The 21846-nt window shown below is 28.3% G+C and overlaps 1 protein-coding gene across 1 annotated transcript in view; it reads left to right on the top strand.

The window, feature by feature from the left end:
- LOC132951060 (FMRFamide receptor) overlaps positions 1-21846 on the top strand; it is a 141453-nt gene that overhangs the window by 13066 nt on the left and 106541 nt on the right. The window contains exon 2 of the mRNA XM_061022754.1: positions 17965-18036. The gene's annotated coding sequence lies outside the window, so the exon portion shown is untranslated. The remainder of the gene's footprint in view (positions 1-17964; positions 18037-21846) is intronic.

The following is a 21846-nucleotide window of genomic DNA, read 5'->3' as shown; positions in this document are numbered from 1 at the left end:
ATGTAGTTTTGCGTAACTACTAAAATATATCCGAATGAAATGTATGAGTACTCAGTATATTTTTGTGGCATTCAACATTTTTTAAACACCAATAATATGTTTTCGATGTGGTTAGACTCATTATGATTAATTAACATTTACGTTTTGAAGGACTTACAATTAAAATAATATAGAAATGATGTAGACTGTAAGGCCGTTTCATGAGTATAATAGTTATACATAGATGATAGATGATAGTTAGACAGTTACTATCGTATAAAAAATAATATTAGTATTTATGTTCAATGTATTATAGTCTGGTATCATATTGTTTTTATCCTGAATACGTTTAATATGTTTTATTTATTTAATACGTTTCACAGAGTGTATATAACGATCAGTGAGATTGAATACATTTCATTCCAAACAATGACAATTACAATTATTAACTTATTCAAATTTAAAATAATAGTCATATATTCTTATGCACGTCATACTTAAAGGTTAATTATCATACGAGCTTAATAAAAAAAATCGAAAATATTTGTGTGATATTTTTTTCCTATAATATTTTTTTCTAATTTAGTACCTACCTATATGTTATGTTGTTTTATTTAAATTTTTAGTCAAGTATTATTTTTTAACCCTTAAAAAAATAATACAAAATCTAAGTTAATAGCATCTAAAACAGGTGATATATACATACTTACCACCATATTGTATTAAGTATGTCAAAACCAACGAATTTTTAGTAAAGAACCTAATCTAACCTTGCGCTTTGTGTTATAAATAGATTTTGATAATCGTTCTTTATTTTAAAACTAAAGGCTTTATGTAGGTAGGATTAATATTTTAAAAACTTTATTTTAAGCTTTAAGAATCAGCAATAACATTAAAATAGGTATATATATTAAATTATCATACATTGGGTAGTTTTTTAAAATATATAATGCGAATCTTGATGGTTTTTTCCTATGAAGTCGTGTTGAAATGGTTTGATTTTATTTTTCCATACAGTTTTATGCTTATTTGTATGGGCCTCTTACGCCAAGTAAACCGAAATTGTGTGAATAATCTTTTATAATTTTTGCTCGGATAATTTTGAGTAGGTATGCATAATATCATAATATACTTATTTATATTATCTGTTCAAATTGAAAAAATCAAAACAAATATTTAAATCAATGATGCTCATAAAATGAATTAAACCCAATCTTGAAACCCAAACCGAACCGGTTAAGCTTAACTTAACAGTTTCAACTCTCATCATATTATTAGCTCACATTTGCTGTACATGGTGGTTGAATCCGATATCTGTCAAGTAGCTCCCATTCAAACTGGTGCCACTCCTGAAGCAATTTTGGCTTTCTATTAATTATAATAGTACCTATCCACTGCTCAGCACAACCAACTTTTAATATCACCCTCGTTGCAGGCTATGTAAACGATAAGACAATATTTACCTACACAACTATCTAGATATTGCTGTTGTACACTTTCTAATGGTTTGTTCTTAATGGTGCATTACAATTGTTAATGAGCCACAATCTGTACACATAGTATTCTACTCAAAACAAAGAATCTGCGCTAATGTAATTTTTAACGACAATATACAAACTCCAAATTTTACAAAAACAAAATACTGTCTAGTGTTTAATAAGTATAATAGACCCACTTGAAATCCTCGTCTACGTGAGAGGAGATTATTGCATTGACTAATTATTGAAAACACTTACTTTGCATTCTGCTGTCCAAGTCTTCAACACTTCTTGTTCGCACATGACCAAATATTTTCAAGCTTTTACTTAGATCAGTATGGTAGTCAGTAGATAAGTGAGGGGGTTCATAAAAAAAAGATTCTATCTAATATTCAAACTTTTTAAACCAAAACTTTCGGTCATAATATTACAAAATATAACCCTTGTATACTATATTACAAAACAAACACTCTGTGCACAAAATGTCATACTCATACTGTTGAAAAAACTACCAGTCACTATATCGCTGCAGCCACACTCTTCAATCCAAAAATCATCATAATACTCAAATTGAAACATTTTTTGTCAGAACAATGACCAAAAAACTCACCACACCGTTTTAGAATTGGGTCTGTGAACTTTTAGACTAAAATATTAAATAACCAAATATATCCACATAAACGTTGTAATACAAAGTAAATACTTATCTCTACACATACGCTTATTATGTTGAATAGATTATGAAGGTATAATATAATCTTCTCAATAAAAAAAAAAATAATTTCATAACAAAATGACTTTTTTATATTAAATTGAAAATATTATAGTATGTTGGTTACAAGTTTTTAGCACAATATAATATCAGTATTTATTTATGCCTGAAATTACATATTTTTCAATATCAAACAATATAAGTTTTATGTTCTTTTATAAGTATCAAAATATATTTATGAAATAGAAGGAAAAGTTCAAAAAAAAAATAAACACTTAGGTACGATTATAAATAATTTTGAAAGTATTAATTTGCTAAATTGTATTTACTTGGTAACTCGGTATCATCATAATACTATAAATAACCAATTTATTCTAAAAGTTACACATTTTGTTAATTAATTCTGTATTTTTTTTAACAGCTTTCAAACTAAATAATTAATCCAACACATTAATCCCAGGGTAACAGTTATTTTTTAATGATAAACCTATTCGTTCAAAAATAAAAGGATTAAAATAATTTTTTGCTTTTATTTTACTGAATGATATTCTATTTTTCGTAATAAGTTAAATTGTTAAAGAAATGGGTGGTGTTAACCCTATTTAATTCGTTTAACAAGGTCGTTAAAATATAAATATTTTATTATGCAGCACAAAAAAAAAGAAATACTAAAACTAATTATCACTAATTGTTATCTTTAAAAAAAATAATTGTTTTTTACATCGCATAATACTTAGATTAATGCATATTATTATAGTATCAAAAGTCGTGCCAACGTGACGTTTTATATCCATAAGATGATTATCCTAACCCAACGGATTGATATTGGTAACTCGTGCAACTGTCCTATTTCACTGAATCCAACCTATTATATGTACCATATTACTATGTTATTTGTACATGTTAAATTAGGGAAATCTTTGAATCTAAAAGTCACGCCGTAAAACGAATTTTAAGAATTTTATCAAAACAAAAACTATTGGACCCAACTATAAATCATTGGCAAACGGTATCGCTAGTTTGTATCTCAATCGCAATAATTTCACCTGTACGTATACGAATCGAATTCACAATTTAACATTTACCACTCGTGAATATAATACCTGTAATCGACCATAGTTTATTTTAAAATACTGCCATTTTTTTTTAAAATAATCAAACTCAGTGAAATATTAATCAAATTTTATTTTATTAAAGTAATGCTATTTTCATGTTTAATTTCAAGTAGGTATTCATATTATTATGTTTGCATTCAATGACCCATTATCAGTAAAACTGAATTAAAAAAATGATCATTAAAAATCCATTAATTTTAGTTTTTCTATAGTTTATTTTTTAATTATAATTATGTTTATTTTTATAATAATCGAACATAATATTATGTATTATATTGCAGACATTTTTTAAACGTAAATAGTGAGTAAATTATTCTGAGTGAGTCGGTAAAAACGGTCGAATAGGTAAATGCAATAGGTTTTTAATTTGTTTGTTGATTGCAGAAAACTGTAATAACTATTTTAAGATGAATAAACGCACATCCTAGATGACGTATTTTCATAATAATAATATCTTACCTCTAACATATCAAGTTATTTATTTTCTCATAAAATTGACATAATATACTATAGTATATAATACACTATATAATAATTATAGTAAAACATATTATATAATATAACGTACAAGAATAGTACATAAATAAAGAAAATTGAAAAAAAAAATATTAATAATTCTTTAACAAACAATGACGTAAACAGGAGCTAGTTAAGTTTATTAACTTGTTATAAGATATAATTGGATTTCTTCTACATCAGTAGCGTTCTAAACAATTTAAATTTTAGTAGTAAATAGGTATATATTTCTTCAAGAAAAACATCGAGTAGAACTTTATCAAAGGAATCTAAAAGTTGATCCAACTTATAAAAAATACATCTAGATAATATAATAATAGTATGGTGGGGGACGGAGTAGCTAAGTGGACTAAAGCGTCAGCTACGACGCAGCCGACCCGAGTTCGATACCTCGGCCGCAGGCGGCATTTTTCTTCGGGCAAGTCACGGTTTCCGGAGAACAAGTGCCGCCATCTCCCCACCCGGGGCATGGCAGAAACCTACGAGTGCCCCATTAGAAATTCTGCCAAAACACAACACACACGTGTACCAACCTACCCCATTTAAAAACCTACAGTGCTCTCCCCCACACCCAATGGCCTATGTTGTCGCGGGTTACCCAATAAAAAAAAAAAAAAAATAGTATGGTATTATACCTACATACTGTTATATTTGTTTTAAAAATAATATGTTTTAATAATATTTATATAATATGGACGTATTACAGTTGTGTCATAATGTGGTCCCAAATGCACGCCTAAATGTGACGGTAAATTAAACTCCGAGTTGAGTTCAAACATTATAAAAATATTGTCTTTCTATTTCACAGACTAAAGGCAGCCAGTACCCAAAATATTACATTTTAGATTATTTATTGCCAAAAAAAAATATGGACTTAATATTAGGTTTATTATCGGACAAAATTTGGTAATTAATACAATTCTATATCTGGGACTGAATTGTACAACAACTCCGAGAAAAATAATATTTCCAATTTATTTTCCTTGTAACTATATGTTTGCCCAGTGATTGTGATACTAAAGTCAAAAAATTTTTAGTCCTTTTACGACTATTCATTTAATTTTTTTGAATCCATAAGAACATTGTAATTTTATCGTTACAGTAAAAAAAAATTTAAATCCTGCATTCTACAACTGATAATACACTGTACAGATAATAACATAATATTATTTTGCAATGTTTATACAACATGTGAAATTTGCATAATTTGGAAATGTGTTTTTTAGGATGCAAAACATAACACTCGGGTTTTTGTGTTCAAGTGTCTTTCGGAGTAGGTATAACATATTTGGCAATGTTTCTTTTAGGTTGAATATGTTTCAACACATTATAAAATCACTGCATATCATTATCAATTGAAATATAACATAAACATGTTTTAACAGATTTCCAGCTTTATTCATTTTAATTTTGACAATCAGCTCTTAGAAAAAAATAAATACAAATAGTAATAGGTCATATAATATTATATTGATATGGTCATTATATAATATTATATGGTCATACGGATTACAATATCATGAGTCAATATTTTTATCAAGCTGGAAGTATGTCCGTAGACAATTTATTATAAATCCGTTGTACAAAAATAAAAAAAATTACTTATGTTTTGCCGTTGAAAATTCAAGATGTCGAGTGTTTTGTTTCGGATACAAAACATGACCAAACAGAACATTTCAAAGTATTATTCATACAGAACTAATGATAAATTATCAACTTTTGAATTTTAATCAGTTCATTATCTCTATAAAGAGGAACACTATTTGAAGTTAATAGTTAATTGCGGTACTACTACAACGCTACAGCCTAATAATTTCTTTTTCAAAATAAAATAATATATAATTTTGGTTATTTCAAACCGATTACCATATTGTCAATTCCGAACATCAATGCAAAATCGTATATTTTATTTTATAAGAAATTATACGAATTACAAGTTTATTATTTGGTTTTCAGAGTATTGTCGATGAAAAAAAATCGAGAACTTGTGGAAATTATTTAAAGTTCGTTTAATATTTTCGAATAATATAGTATTTGGTATAGTTTAATTGCTTTAAATAATGTATGAACGTAATCTAAGGGGAACCCGATTGATTATCCTGATTATTTCAGCGTGTTAACGCAATGATGATATTTTCAAAATATTATAATTTTCTGAATTCAGTATGGATTTAATAATAATACAAACTTCTGCAATTTACTCACATTGTAGGAAAGTTTGAAAATAAAAATAAACGAGAAATTCTTCAACCATACACGATAATATTATACCTAGTGTGTAAGCCACGAAATGCGTTTTTCTCCGGTACAAATGAGTGTTTTGACAAACTTCGATGTCATTAATAATTGAATAATTAATATAGTGAATAATATATATAATATATAATAATAATTATTATAACCATTAATGTTATCGACCGTCTTATAGAAGTATCTAAATTATTAAATGATAATTATTTTGATTAGTTAATTTACCTATAAACTGTGTCATAATAATATGAAGTATGAATAAAACAAAATGTGTTTTGAGTGTAAAAATTAGGAACAAAATAGACAGTTGAAAATGAATATATTTTGGTAATCGGAGGAAAGGTATTATTAAAAAAGAACATAAAACGATCGTATATGACGTGTATAATATAATATTATGTATCTGGATGTTTTAAATCTTTAATTTAGTAATTAAAGTACTCGCGTAATTATAAAGAGTTATATAAGTCAATGTCATTTGAAGTGAGGAAAACAAAAATGGCCTTCTCAAAACATAAACTCTAAGACAAATAACAGCGTGTCTTGCACACTTGATTCGGTTGATTTAAAATCGAAGTTCGGTGCTCCGGGCTTTTACGTTTTCGGTAAACGTGATATTTAATTGTATTATCGATATAATAATTATTGGTGTGAGTTCACCACGCCAAGTGTCGTCGACGATTTTCAACGTGAATATTGTTTTCGTTTTCGAATGATAAACTCGTTCGTTAATATGATTACTTCCAAAATAAAATTCGTCATTCACGTAGGTTATCGGATTAATTGATACTACCTATTTTATTTCCTGATTTTATTATATTATATTTTTAATAGAGAGATGTTATTCCTTAAATATTATACTCGTATCGTGTAATGTTCTTAAAACAATTAAAGAACAAACGTGATCGTCGAACGAGTTATAACTGTATACACTTAGGTTGATTATAATAATTTAACTGATACAACGCGACAGAATAATATTAAACACAATGTTTTTTTGAGCTCGTCACATTTTTCATGATTAATTGTGTTAAAGATAAACAAAGCAGAGAAGACAAACATAGGGCAAGTAGGTGCTGCTGTGCTGTACTGTTGTTGTAGGTGTCAAGTGTACCTCGTAATTGAGTAGGTCACTGTAATGGATGTGTTAAATTTGAATTCAATGATAAATCATTGTAAAAGAAAAACAATATTCTGAGCCGAGAAGATCTGTCAGCCTACATTATTAAGTTTATTTTTCTACCTACCTATATGGCTATATAATTATTATTTATATTGCTACAGTAGTAATTTATTTTAATATTAGTAATACGGTAGGTTAACTTAATTGTTACCTAAAACATCTCGTAATTATTTTATCATTAATAACTATTATATTAGTATAAATTATACTAATTGTATATTATCATTATAGTTAACTTTTGTGTCATTATACCAGACTTACCATAGGGTGGCGAGAATAGGTTCTCGGTATAAATAAACAATGGCTTGAATGTATCTAAATTTAGAAAATTTAATATTTCGAAAATGTCATTATGTATATAAAGTATAATAATATATAATAATATTTACATAATATATGTAAAAATGTCAAGTCGCCTACAATAATCTTTTTAAATTACAACAAAATAACTATAACCATAATAATTCTTCATTAAAATATCGAATTTTGTCCAAATACATTTTAACTTCAAATCCCCTATCTATGAATACAAATTTTTTTAGGAATTTAGAATTCAGTAAAATCATTTTATAAGGAACTTTTTATTATATTTTCAAGCCTTAGCCAAACAAATTAAACATTAATATATTCGGTGATAATATTGTCCCGTATATATATATACATCAATGTCCCAAGCACTGACTAAAGTTATTAATTTTTGAATTACAAAAAAAACAACAAAAATCGATTTTGTCAAAAACTGGTATTGCATAACATTTTTGTCCCCCCCCCCCCCAGCATCGTTATTTTAAATATCGTATTTTGAATTTTTTTACTTTTGGCTCCCCCAAAATTCAAGCATTTTACTGCTCCAAAGGATGGCGTCGGACACAATAAAAAAGTCTGAGGCACTCGGGGACTGCCGCGGTAAAGCTATTACATAGCAATTTTGTAGTTATGTATCATGTAATTATAACTAACCTTATTTATTTTTGTATGACATTAATTCTAGTTTCACTTTTTGAGCGCAACGTCCGAAAAGAAAATTACAAAATGAGTTTTTTTGCTGATAATTTGTAGATACACACTGTACAGTAATATTTTACTTGAGACTTTTTTTGCTTAGACAACTGGTTAGACTGTAAATAACAAAAAAAAAAATGATAACGCAGCATCTCACGGCCACGATTTTTCGTTACGAAAAATTCTTTTCAGTCACCACGCCAACCCGTGATAAAAGCTACGAAATAGCTTAAAAAAACACTTATAATTTTAAAACCAATACTCATTCATCGCTTAGAATCTAAAAGCAAGTAAGTAATAAAATAGTATTATAGAAGGTGATATATTTATTATTGATTTTGATTAGGTACATTATAATATTTTGGTCATTCATAACTTTCACTCGAGTAGTGATAGATTATCGTCTTCTTGTCATATTATATTATTTGCATATTATAATATGCACGCAGAGGCAGACACAAAGTGTTTTTATATCCTGCCCTCGCCCCGTTGGGCATTGACCACCAATGTGCTTACTTGTGTGTGGGTGAATTTTGCCGGCAATGCGGTACAAATAGCAGACTTTAATAATGAAACGGTCACTTCAATGATATATCGTACATTCTATTTTTAATATGTATAATTGTATTCGGTCCGTGAATATGGACAAAAAAAAATGTACGCACATCCATATGAATTGAATATTGTGCTTAAAACGCGAATTCATCTCGGGCTATTATTTAATTTTTTCTACCCTACTTACGAGGTGGTCGACCATATCGTTACCTACTCGTTTGTTAAAAACAATTGTTGCAAATAAATTAATGCTGAGTGGCGGGGGTAGTTTAAGTGAAAATGTTCCTCGAAACGAATACACACGCACACACACGTACCGCTTACTACTGAATTAATTATGAAACTGTAATTTCTATCGTCTGTGCTTAGTGGATAGCTATAGGTATCAAAGGTCGACACCTCGATCGCTCTTAGTTTGGCTTTTCATCGCACCGTTAATGATAATAATTTAAATGATAGTTTAACGAAATTCTATCGGTGTGTTTATTGATAGTACTTATAAGATATATACATATATTATTATAATTTTGTTGATGTGCACAGCCACAAAACCACGATATCTAACTACACTATCTATACGAAGATCCGCCAAATAATAAAAAAATACCACAGTTGGGTATCTGCTGTACATTCCACATACGCAATCGTTCTTTTTCAAAAGTCAAAAAGACGTTTATTTTACTTGATCCGGTAACCGCGTGTTTATTTGAAAAGATTCCCAAATGTATTCAATCTTCGTTCAATGGATAAAAAAAAAAAAAGGAAAAACCTAACCTAGTCGTTCGTACTGCCAAAGTAGTTCTACTTTATAATATACGCTCACACAGTCACACGGTATCCACACACACACACACACACACACACACACACACACACACATACACCACACATATATTATCCAGAGGGTCCAAAGCCCACCGATAGGTCACTTTGAATACAACAGTTTCTCGACGTTTTAAGTGTACTTTTACTATGTTTTATTGTCTCGGTTCTACGTGAACGGATCTTCTATATTATGGTGTTGTATTATTCGTGTGTTCGTGTTTATACAATAGTATATTTCATCAACACTTACATTTTTTCCGTGATAAACGTAGGTCACGTCATCTTAATGTAGGTATCGGATTCCAATCGGATAATTTAGATGTATTGTCATATTATGTATATATAATATTATGTGTGTGTGTGTTATTCATACAACTAGACTATAAATTATCATCAGCCAATATCATAATATATGACTAAATCGTATTTTATCTATGTCAGTGAAGCTCAAATCCCCGTCGTTTCAAATTTTAACCGAAAACACAATACATAATAATACTAGGTAGGTAGATATTTTATAATAATATATAACTGCGCACTAGATCTTTATTTTTAACGGCCTTTAAATCACCAGGTTCCAAAATATATATCACGAGTTACGTGACACCACCAAACGCACGTGTACTTGTAACAAAATGATTTGTTTTTTCATTTTAACGGAAACGAGATTTTTAGCTGTTAACATTCATCTGCAATGCCACGTAAAGAAGATTTATGGAGATTTCAATAAAAAAAATGAATAAAAAAGCCATGACATTTGTTTATAAAAATTAAACCGAAATAAAGCAAATACTTATAATTATATAACTTAAAAAAAAATAGTCATGCAGTTCAGTTACATATTTTATTCTATTTGTGCAACAAGGAATTCATCTACATTTTAAGAATATAATAGGGGGTTTTTGTACAACTTATGAATTATGATAACAATGTTAACTATAATTTTTAATTAGAAAATATATGAGTTATACACAATATAACTAACAAAAAGTATATTATCATAATATGATATTTTATGGTAAGTATTATATTATTTATATCGCTGTAATAAACTGTTTTACATTTTAATTTAAATTCATTAAATTAATCAATTAATTCATAAGCTGTATAACTTATAATATTGTCACATAATAATATTTGTTCCGATGTAATATATTTTTTTAAGTTTTTACATATTAAAATATTTACAATATTTAAGTTGCTGCATACCTATACGAAAAAATTCTCCTTACTAAAATTATGTGTTTTATTTTTAATATTTTAATATTTTCACGTCATTGTGATTCGTGGCGTTATTATAATTTATTATTTCCACAGACTTCGTGGAGAAATAGTACGTAAATACTATACAATTCAAATCGTATTCGAACGCGATGTCGAATAATGCCATTAACAATATTACTTGAGTCATACCCCGTTAATATATTTATACAGCGATGATTAATACGATATAGGTACAATATTGAATATTTTGATATCTTAATACGTCTTATCGACTTGAATAGAAACAAAAATGATCGTGAACGTTAATCCTAAAACTAAATGTTAGTAAGCAAATATTATTATTATTATCTATAAATACAAGATAATCAGTTATAATGAATAACATTAATCTAAGTTCATATTTATCGTGGCCATTTACTTCTCGTCGAATTTGATTTTGAGGTTAGTATTCAATGTTTAAATAGCACATTAAGCATGTTTTACAACATATATCTTGTTAATGTTGCCCACATGCCTACCCCATCATCATTGACCATCGGGCGTATTAAGTTGATGTTTTTTCGCCATTTATTTATAGTTCATTAAAATGAGTATTATTTATTTATTTCATATGTTAACTTATGAATGGTTTGTAAATTGTCTGCTTTATTTTATTACAAATTCTAGTCCAAACAATGTACAATAAAATATGTTATACGCATCATTCCACATTTGAAAATGCACATTTAATTTATTCGTTTTTAGTTCAACCATACATTTCAATATTTCTGGTTTATCTTTTTTGTTATCATTACAGTAACCAAATTGATTTTTTTAAATTTAATTAACTACCAAATATCTGTAGGTAATGTAATAAAATGAGCCACAAACGTTTATTTGTAATTGATGTACGTTTGCTTTCTTGAAGTAGTTTAATTCTTATCAAATCCAAAAATATTCAAGTATAAATTATTCGATATATTATGAGTAGACCAATGTATATATTATTCATGTTCATATTCAATATTATGTAAACGTCAAGAGAAATAAAGAAAAAAAGGTTTAAAGTTGTTATAACCATTTACATATTTTTTTAACGAACACAACAGTGACAGCAAAAATCTAAATTACTGTTACCTGACATTCAACAATATCCCTATTCGTGAGCTTTTTTTCTATATAGGTACTATTTCAAAATTGATTACAATTAAATTGTTTAAAATTTAAAAATATATGTTTTATTCCAAATAGATTTGACTAAAAGTAAATTGGGGGAACTATTTAAATTTTAAATTCCATGTGTTTCATTTAAAACGGAAAAGCTATAAATATAGCGAGAAAATGTTATAAAAGTTATAAATAAAATAAGTATAACAAATAATATTTGATTAGCAGTGAACTCAAGATGATATTATAAAGTACAGAATTTAAATCTTAAATTGAACAATTGTGTTAATTAAAAGTTTTCATTTTTTTTCACATCTCTATAATAATAATAATAGTGTTTTTGCAAGATATATTTTGTTCCTCGTTATTCTTATTTATTTTTACGAGACTCCGTATAAATGGAATTATGTTAACACAGTGTGTTTAATAAAATAAAGTACCCGCAATGAATCTGACTAGAATTTTATCTCATATTCTCTTTTATTGAAAAAATAAGACGGTGTCCGACGATGTTAATATATTAGCTGGATTATTGCTATCGATAAAAACTACGCGAATACCACGACTATGGTACGGTTAACAGTATGTTATAAAAATGTATAATATGTGCATGGGGCGTTATTTCTGTTGGCATAATAATAACATTTTACCTGCAAGATACGCGAAAAATAGAAAAGAAAACGAAAAACGCCAGAAGTATAATAACACGCTATGTTATACGACGCACCTACCGACTTACTGTGTACACGGCGAATGTATACCCTCGACGAATTTCCATTTGGCAATAGTTTCCGACCAACAAAAACCCGCCGCACCTTCCTGAAGAAAACGGTTAGCCGATATCCGTTAGCCATTCACCGGATGTAAACACACACAGCACGCCAAATATGCACTAATGAAGTAATCGATAGTGTATAATATATTATATTATTATCACTATTATATATAATATTATTATTATATCAGCGTTGGCGCTTATGTATATAATAGAAGGTATACCTATAAGAACCTATAGCTACCTACGACTACGACGTATCGTGCGCGCGCACTAACCGAAATCCACTCGCGTAAATCTCTTTACGGTCAACAAAGGGTTTACATCAAAATTATAATATTATTATAAATGCAAAGAGGTGTGGAGGATTTTCGACCGAGTGTACTTAGCAATGCGCGCATCCAGGATCTCTATAATATATTTTTAATTTAAATTCGCCGACGTAATAATGAGCCTGAGAGGATTACGGCGTGTGCACGACTGTGCAGCCGTCACCCTCGCCCCACCGACCATCACCTCCACCCATGCGTCACCCCTAACCACCCCCACTGCGATACCAACCCCACCGACCGCACAACAAACTGCGAGCAAAACGAGCGGAATAAATAAAAAAAAAATCCACTCAATGTTATCTATGTCACATCGTCTTCGCGTCTCCTTTCCCCAACACCACCACCGCCCTTTAAACGGGGGATGACAAAGCGGAGGAATTTTTATTTTCCCATCGCACGACCCGCCGCCGCCGAGAATCCCTAAGCCAATTAGTTCTTATCCATTTGATTTGATAGCCCGACCCGTGTGTTCAATACCAAATAGGTGTCTGAATAAAAACCAATTTGCATTGAAAAAACAGCGTATTTTTTTGTACCCAGTCTAAACGTTTAAGAATTCAAAGCCGTTCAAAATATCCATTATGTTATATTGTTAGAGTACCGCTACGACGCGAATAGTTGGAAATTTTCAATTTTTCAACAGCAGTTTAAACCACGCACATCGTGATATTAAATTATAACGTCGTCATCAAATTACGTGTCCTTACATTTTAATTCGACGGGGGTGAACATCGATTACAAATAAACTGCAGCATTCGATATGACGACGACGACGACAATGATGATGATTATGATAATGGTTATAATAATAATAATAATAATAATAATAATAATAATAATAATAATTCAAAACAATAATAATTTATAAAACAATAAATGAGCCCTTCGGAAATCTAATTACTGCACGTTTCAGTATAGTATAGTACACTTACAACACAATGTATACCTATACCATTATGGTATGACGCGTGTTTCTCCGCTATTTAACTGTCTTGTAATATAGATGTATAGGCAATATCGAGTGCCGATTAATTGCTTACAAGCAGTTATAATTGACATTCAATTTTATTATAATAGCACTTTGAAAGCACTGTTTCCAGACACGAAGAAATATCGTTGTTCTCATAGATTGAGTTTGTTTTTAAACGTTTTAATCGGATTTTCGTTCAGGCAAAGGATACCTCTATCCCTAAATTATAGCCTGCCGTTATCGTTTATAGTTTTCTACATTGTATGTACCGTTATAATAATATTATGTAACTGATTTCGTGTTTTAGGTTTTTTTACACAAGTGTATGTATCGCCGTTGTGTTACCAGAGCATATGGTTACAATCGTTGATATTAAGCCATTTATATAATAGTCCGTAGACTATTTACTGTAATATCGACGTTTTAAGGATTGTTTTTGTTAAGATTTTACGGTGGTTCCCCATTCAAAGTACCTACTAGTCACTAGCCAGTATCGAAAAAATATCAACATTTGAGCATTTATCATAGATTCACACTGCCCAATGATAAAAACATTGGTATTTGGTACAAAAATATAAAAGTGGTGCCGAATTCGTTTCAATTCGTACGTCGAACAATAATTATAGTTTATTGGGTTGTATTAAAATACATTTAGAAACAGCGGGGAATTTAATGTGGTTGCAGAGTGAGCTTTCCTACGTTGTTTTGTTATTTGTCGTAGTTACTTACGCCTTTCGTACAGTGTAGTAAACGTCGTGTGTGTGCACAATATTAATATATTCGTTTCTAAGTTCTATAACCATCCAAGTCATCATCGACGACCTGAACGGTGAAATGATGTTTACCCTCACGAGGAAATACGCGCGATGACGGTGATGAGATGGTTATATGGCCCGATACTTCGATCGATCTGGTTTATAATTTTATTTGTAATATCGTATGATTTACGCGTGTACGATTTCTTGCAGCTTACGAAATCAATAAATTAGCATATTCTCGGAGAGTATATAATAATATATGCTTCCTCCCCCCTAGAAATTATTGTAATGAATGCAATACTTAACCCATAAAATTAAACGGATAAATATAAAATATTTATATGGTTAATTATATATTATCTGATTTATGATATAATATGTACGGTCAGTACCTATATTATACTACAATTAAGCATTTTTTTAATGGATTCAAGTTTTACTGGGTTTTTTATTTGTTTAAATTTGAATTATACAATATATAATTTGAATGTATATATTTTTAGAAGTTCTATATTTTATAACAATAGAATTTTTTTTAAATAATATTTATAATAATAAGTTTCCTCACCTCTTTTAAGCAAAAACTTGTGTTGGAGGTAAGAATTTCTTAAATTAGCCAGATCAGAACAAACTATAAGTATGTATAACTTCCACTCAGTATTTGGATTTGTATTTTGAATATTAAAAATAATATGTGTAGATTTAGTAAAATTTAATTTTAGGAGACTATTATTAAACTATGCATTTATGGTTTCAAAAACTTCATTAGTTTTTGGTGTATAATTTATAAATATTTATTCTTGTAACAGTTTTATCTTTGAAACATAGTTTATTAGCATCAACATTAACACTAAGAAATCCATTGATATATATAATAAATAAAATGAACCTTTTAGTACAGAGTTCATTGCGATTTGGGCACGCCGTAATTTATTTTTAGTGATTTATTATATATATCATTAATTTTAACTATAAATATAGCCTATTTGTATAAAATGTATAGTATGATTTAATAAGGTCGTTTTTAATGTTAAAAATGTGTGAAAATTCAGAGTGTATGATAAAACATACGTATATTATGACTTAAATTTTTAAAGGATAAAGACGGTTTCTTTTTATCTCATTAAAATCCAGTTTACTTCAAGATAATCATATCAAATCAGTTTTTGTTATTCAAAACGCATCACTGCATCGTAATAATTGTAGAAATACGATATTAAATAAAACAGTTGGCAACCGACCACCTTTATATTTAAGGATGAGTGAATTTCATATTTTGTATTTATATACATTGCTCAATGACATAATGAATACAATTGTTATATTTTACAAATAAATCACATCAAATAAAAGACCCGGCAATACCAATTGTTAAGGGTGTAATCTTAAGGCTGTGTTACGTAAATCAGTGTTTTTTTAACAACGTGGAACTAGAACATTTTTTTAATCACACTGACTACAATAGCTTAATTTGATATATTATGTATACACATTTCTCCGATCTTTCTTTTTATTGTTTACATTAAACCTAAGCCATATTATATTATTGCAAGAATTATTATAAGAAAATCATGAGATTTATTGAATTTGGTGTTAAAAAAAAATGTGTTTTAAAAGTTGATTAAATAACTGACAAGTATTTACAACTTCAATACATCATTATATAATTATATATTTATATCAATGCTAAATAACGTCGATCTATTTTTTCACAAAATAAAATACATAATATTTAAGTGTCGTATCAGTTGAGACTCATAATATGAGTATAATATAACTTTATAATATGACTCTATTATATGTGTTCATTGTCAATGATATAAATAATGTATTTTCACAATCTACCTATTTGTTGAATAAATGCAAATGTGATTTACGTTTCTGGTGCACACTATAGGCTTAGAAATTGTAGAAGCATTCTGTGTATATGAACAGTAAATGGGATCTGTGAAATATGTTTAGTCAAAAATGTCAAAGGAAAATAAAATCTAGAGTGTCATTTTTTCTTATCTTCTGGGGGTAGAAGGGGTGGCCCACCAATAACAATATGTCTCCAGGGCATGGACTTAAATCCGACCATTCATATACTTCGTCTTCGTTTTCATTGGGCATTACCATTTTTTATATTATGTATATAATATTACAAATACAAGTAAACCACTAAAGAAATCTACAAAAAGTATAGTCATGTGCGTTTTAATATAATATCATAGTTGGAATTTCCAATGCTAAAAACTAGAAACTATAAAAATATTGATTTGTAATTTGTATGACTAAACATTATAGTTAGGTACCTACATTTTAACTACACTGCGTGTGGTTATTTTCGTCAGTAACCTCTTCTCTAATTCATTATTTTTTTTAAATATTATGACTGGACATATTTTATAATATTAAATATTATTTTAATAATTTATTCAATTCTGTGGTTTTTGGTTTAAAAATAAACTGAACATAAAAACAAAAATTAGTATTAATTTAAGTTTGCCAATTAACAAATATTTTAAAGACTTGCTGTACAAGTTCTCTGCTCATTTATAATTATACAATATTTTAAGCTAAAGCATACTACAATCAATTTATTAATTGTTAGGTTCAACTTTATTAAAATAATTATTATGCTAATTACACGTTTTCAGACGGAAAACAAAATAGGCGGAAATAAAGTTTATCTACAATATTAAGGTTCTATAATATGTTTTAATATTTTATGATTTAATTTTCTGTTGTAAATTGTATTTTCCGATAAAATAAAATATAATTGTTACTCCAAAAATTATATTGTTATATTGTAATAAAAATAATCAAGAAGAAAAATATGCGCATCGCATAGACTGTAACATAAATCTAATATTTTTTTTTAATAATTCTTATTAAATGTTGAAAATAATTTGATATTATGGCGCTAAGCTAATTTTGCTCACCGAAATTGTAATAACTCTTCCAATATCCATTATAATATAGCTTAAGATGTAAATAGTAATTTTATTGAAATATTTAAAGAGATTTCTGAATCAATAAATTAAGTACATCTAAGTCATGTTGTTTGAATGATTAAAAACCAGAAACCATTCGCGTAATATGTCATTAATTAATTTATCATAATGAAGTTTACTAACCAAAATGTATTTTTGTTTGTTCTAGCTTCGTGAAAGAGCATGTGGAATATTTAATTTAAACATGTCGACTACCCATTCACCAAATTATTGATATCAGGTCAGTGTATTATAATTTGGAATATCATACGAATTCATGTATTATACTTTAAGCTTAATTTATTCATTTCATGTTCTAAAGTCTAAGGCTTTTATTTTTTAATAAATACTACCATGTGGAATCATATTATATATGTATAAACTCAGTTGATTTGTTTCTTCAATTTATTAAAATTGAAAATTCATAATATCTGTGCAATAAAATACTTGATAGCGTAGAAAATAAAGTATACATCATGTATAGACATGGTGGCACGATGAATGGGGCAATTCTACTGAAATTACTTCAATAATAATATGATTGAGCATATATTTACTTAGAGTTAAAGATTAAGTATGAATATTCCTTGACATTTTCTTCGTGATGACAAGACGGATGATCGTGAACCGTATTGCGATATTTATAAATACCGAATGAGAGTGGTTATAAGTGTATACTTATAGGTAGGTGCTCAAACTTTGTAATTTGTATATGGAAACCTGATAGTGAGGAGCCAGTATTGATAGAGTTTGAATATTTAAGTAGTTGTGAAGCGTTCTATAGCTGACACACATTAAAAGGGGGTAAAATTGTTGTAAGTCAAAGAAATATTGATTATAAATATTTAAATAAGTTTAAATTTAATAATTAAGCTGAACCAAAATGTGAATGTCATACATCGTAACAGCTCAAATTAGTGTACCTATATAAATAATAATTTTGGTGGAAAGCTTGATTAGAAGAATTGTCCTAAGTTTCAGAGTCTTCAATTAGGAGTTTTCCATTTTTCCCTCACATTTTTTAATACATGTTTCACGGGTTGATATTTTGGCAAAAAAAAAATGTCTAATATGGTATAACTGAAGTAATGCAATAATAAACAAAGGCATGACCCCAACATAAAATTTCTTAATTAAACTTTTTTTTTTTTTAATTTATCATTTTTAAAAATAACTTTCGATAGCTGCAGTGATCATAGAAAACTATTTGTTTATTATAATAATTTATTGTACAAGTAATTACAGTGAATACCGTACACACTCCGTTCCTGTAATTGTTCCGCTATTCGGAGGTGCCCTGTTTCAGAGGGTTCAATTTGTAGAAAGTTTGTGGTTGATTCCCGAGAAACTGTCCGTTTTTTGGAGGTTTCCGTTAGGAGAAGTTTCACTGTAAATCTAAAATGCATACAAGACAGTATTTAACAACGTCTATGTTTATTTGAGTAGTATAATATATTTAATATTTATATTGTAACACGTGGCTAATGGGAACCTACGTTATGATGTATTTATGACCAACTCTAAGTTAGGGAAATTTTAAAGTTTTTAACCATCAAGATAAAAATGTATAAGAATATAATATATTTTTGTCTATGAGTTCTGATTATCAAAGTGTAAATATAATGTCTAAAATCAAATGATATTTTTTCCACTATGCTTATTAATAATATCATTGAACAAATTAAGACTATCAGACTGTCTTATTAATAAGTTATCACTATTACTGTTTATTTTTTATCACATATATGTTGAAAATGTTTAGAAAAATTGGCTCACGCAAAAGGTCCAACGTTTACGTTATCGTAAATAATAATCATACTCTTGACGAGATACCACTGAACTTGTAATTATGCGGAGAAACAACAGCGTACTACAACACTGTAAATTGGTGGTTTTTATCTCAAAAACAATTTTTTCTGTTTAGCTGAACACTACTCATAAAAGCCGTTCTCAAAATTAAGGGAATATATTTTACCTCTTTCATGACTGCCCCTGTTAATATTAATCAATTGTAATGCACCTTGGATGTTACTTTATCCACACTCGTTTAATGTAATGTAAATGTGTTTGAAGTCCCTTCTTCTATAAAACTGGAAAGTGGAAACGGTTTTCTTATAACGTATTACGTACTTTCATAGATCTAAAAGATAACCGCTCGTGGTTGAGATGAAAAACCGTGGGTAATAACATTTAAAACCTAACGTCCTTACAGCATCAGAATATTTATGACACTTAAAATTGGATAATATTATCACCAAAATACGCCTTATAACCGTGTAGATAAATTATGGAAATGTAATGCCGATACCATATTTCGGCGACTGATGCAATTTAGAAATTAAAACAATAAAATTGAAATGTAATTAATATTGTATTCAGACATCTTGATGACATAAAAAAATAAATAATCTTAACGAAATAATATTACGTGATAATTACGCACGTCGCACCTTCTCAAAATTTCAGTTTAAAATGTTTTCATGCTTTTAAATATATTTTATGTAAATAATACGTTTCAATATTGTATATACCTAAGTCGAATACGTGATAAATTCACAGAGTTTTTTAGAAATAAAAAGGATAATAATTGTATAAAAATATATTATATTGTGAATAATTATTAAAATCAAATATGAATAATTTACGTTTTGAGTTGATTGATAATATTTCAATAGCCTGTGATAAATTTATTTCAATAAATAATTCACGAAATAATTTAGCAACATTAGGTAGATAATAATAAACAATATTACAATGATACAGAAATAGCATTCATTATCCAAGCGACGATGAAAATACCAATATTAGTGTATATGGTTTAATTGTTTATTTGATATATCACATCGTAAGAAAATAGTTTAGGATTTTGAAACTTAATATTCAAACCGAAATGAAAAAATTGAAAATCAAATGGATATATTTCAGTGTAATTGGCTCGTTAATTTTCTGTGACGACATATTCATATATCATTTTGAACATGTGATTAATTTAACACTACTAAGTGCTTATTATAAATAAAATAAATTGGTCATGTGTACATTAGGTTTTTTTCGTAGAAACTGTAAACTTAAGTATAAATTAAATTTTTTTATATCTACAAAAAAAATAACTGTTGCCAAAAATGGAGAAAGAGATTTCAATAACAAAGCGTGTTTCATAATGCATTATGAGATCAGATAGATTTTACTTTTCAATTAATTGCGGGGACGAAACACACACATTAGTATTTTGTTAGAAATTCCTAAGTTAGAAAATATAATACGATAAAAGGACCTGTAACACATAATTTTTTTATTTTTTTTTATTTTTAGGTTTTAACGCTTCGACGACTGAGGTCATGAGCCTGTAGGTTGGTAGGGTTGGTACAGTAGAGTTGGAACGGTTGGTATAGTTGGTTAGGAATACGTGTATGTGTGGCAAGTTTTTTGTGCTATACAAACCTGGGTGGTCACCCACCCAAGAACTAGAGGCAGCGGCCGTTGCTTACTCTCAATCACGTCGCGTAATTGATTTCAGTCACTGCGCCGCGCCGAGCCACAGTACATAATTCTAATAAAATACTGCTCCAAAAATTTATTTCAAACGACCCTACAAACACCATTAAAATATACAATAAATTGCACGTGGCACGTCACATCAGCCAAGAACATTATACTATTATAGGTAGGTACGGTCGCATTACGTCATATTATTAGAGTTGATTAATGGTATTAATAAAAATAAAATATTTTTTATTATATACCTATTGTAGTGCATATTTCAATCACAATGAAAACATATATAAATTAAATATAATATATTACACAACATAAAATATACATAGGTTTTAAAATTTCAATTCAAGATCATAATTATTTTTTGTACTAAATTTAAGAAAACAGCTATTAATTAATTAAACTCATAGGTATACCTATATTATTATATTTTATTAATATTATTTGAAATTTATATTTTATAATGTTAAATTTCAAGAGTAAAGTTACTAAAAATCTAATATGTACCTATTCATATTAGATGTAACTAAAAATACAAAATGTATAAATTATCGTT

Source organism: Metopolophium dirhodum, chromosome 8 (assembly GCF_019925205.1).
Source record: "Metopolophium dirhodum isolate CAU chromosome 8, ASM1992520v1, whole genome shotgun sequence".
Lineage (NCBI taxonomy): Eukaryota > Metazoa > Arthropoda > Insecta > Hemiptera > Aphididae > Metopolophium > Metopolophium dirhodum.
The sequence above is the reverse complement of the archived record's forward strand: the minus strand, read 5'-3'. Positions and strand labels throughout refer to the sequence as shown.